We start from the raw sequence: 1917 nt of genomic DNA, 5'->3' as shown, positions 1-1917 counted from the left end.
AGTCCAGAATGAAGGCTGCACAGAGGCATGTACTTGGGGGAAGGGATTGCATGACAATGAAAGAGTTTTTCTTGTACTTTTCAAGGAGAAGAGTGGATTGAGGGGGGCAGGGAGGAAAGTGCAACAATGAATGCATGGAAACCCTAAGTCTCTGTAAACTTTCATTACAATTAGACACAGCCGTCACCTTGTCCTCCCAGGAACACAGGCCCCTCGGCACCTTCACCACAGGTTCACACCCATCACCCCAGCTCACCATGGATGATGTCATCGCTGTGCTCCTGGTCGACCACAGCCTCGGCAGGTGCAAGGCCAGCTTCATGGGCGGCGACAGCCCCCAGGATGTCTTCCCCTCCATCGTGGGCGCCCTCAGCACCAGGGCGCAATGGTGGGCATGGGTCAGAAGGACTCCTACCTGGGGGATGAAGCCCAGAGCAAGAGAGGCATCCTGACCCTCAAGTACCCCACTGAGAACAGCATCGTCACCAACTGGGACGACATGGAGAAGATCTGGCACCACACCTACAACGGGCTGCGCGTGGCCCCCGATGAACACCCAGTGCTGCTGACGGAGGCCCCCCTGGACCTCCAGGCCAACCAGGGGAAGAGGACCCAGATCACATTAGGGACCTCCAACCCCCTGACCGTGCACATCGTCGTCCAGGCTGTGCTGTCCCTGTCCGCCTCTGGCCGCACCACGGGCGCCGTGATGCACTCCGGCGAGGGGTCACCCACTCTGCGCTCCTCTATGAGAGGTTTGCCCTGCCCCAGGCCATCCTGTGTCTGGACCTGGCTGGCAGGGGCGGACCACCTCATGAAGAGCCTCACCAAGCGAGGATTCACCACGGCTGAGCGTGTGTGACACCGAGGAGAAGGTCTGTTACGCAGCCTGGACTTGGAGCAGGAGGTGGCCACGGCGGCTTCTCGTCCTCCTGGGAGAAGAGCTTGGAACTGCCCGACGGGCAGGTCATCGCCATCGGCAGTGAGCATGTCCGCTGCCCCAGGCCCTCCTCCAGCCCTCCTTCCCGGGCAGGGAGACTGTGGCACCCACGAAACTACCTTCAACTTCATCATGAAGTGTGATGCTGACACCCGCAAGGACCTTTACGCCAATACAGTGCTGTCCGGTGGGACCACCACGGACCCAGAAGGAGGTCACAGCGCTGGTCCCCCGCACGATGAAGACGAAGATCTTCGCTCTCCCTGAGCGCAGATCCTCCGTGTGGCTCGGCGGCTCCATCCTGCCTCCCTGTCCACCTTCCAGCAGATGTGGGTCAGCAAGCAGGAGTACGAGTCTGGCCCCTCCATCGTCCACCCCAAATGCTTCTAGGCAAACTGGTTAGTTGCGTTACACTCTTTCTTGAAAAAAAAAAAAAAAAAAAACCCCCCCCCCCCAAAAAAAAAAAAAAACCCAACAAAAACTAACCTGCGCAGAAAAGAAATAACAAAGGATGAGAACTGGCATGGGGAAAAAACAATTAAAAATAATTTAAAAATTAATTAAAAAAAACATCTTTTTTGAAAGGTTGATATGACTTTCCAAGCTATACTAAGGAAAACAACATCAAAATAAAAATTATTTGCCTTGTGTATGTAATCTACTAGATGACACCAACACTTTATTTGTTTTTTTTGTTTTGTTTTGAAGAAAAATTATATACATTTTTGTTTTATTCAGGACAGTTGCCATTTGTCTTAATGGAATATATTTTGAATGGGAATTATAGACAGCAGGAAAAAATGAAGCTAACAATTTTGAAATACATATTGTCCTGACTTTTCCATTTGCCATAAGGAGGTATTAATACAGCATAATTGGGCATATCACCAACACTCCTAAACTTTATAATATAATGGGATTTTTGATCTGCTACGTCACTGCTCACTCTTTTGCTCTGGATTTCATAAAGCTTTTCT

The 1917-nt window shown here is 51.1% G+C and overlaps 1 pseudogene; it reads left to right on the top strand.

Moving 5' to 3' along the window:
* Positions 1-257: 257 nt before the first annotated feature.
* Positions 258-1330, top strand: LOC102850875 (annotated as a pseudogene).
* Positions 1331-1917: the final 587 nt, after the last annotated feature.

This window comes from Elephantulus edwardii, unplaced genomic scaffold (assembly GCF_000299155.1).
Source record: "Elephantulus edwardii isolate Elephantulus edwardi_28Jun2011 unplaced genomic scaffold, EleEdw1.0 scaffold00088, whole genome shotgun sequence".
Lineage (NCBI taxonomy): Eukaryota > Metazoa > Chordata > Mammalia > Macroscelidea > Macroscelididae > Elephantulus > Elephantulus edwardii.
Note: the sequence above shows the minus strand (reverse complement) of the source record. Positions and strands in the feature narration are given on the sequence as shown.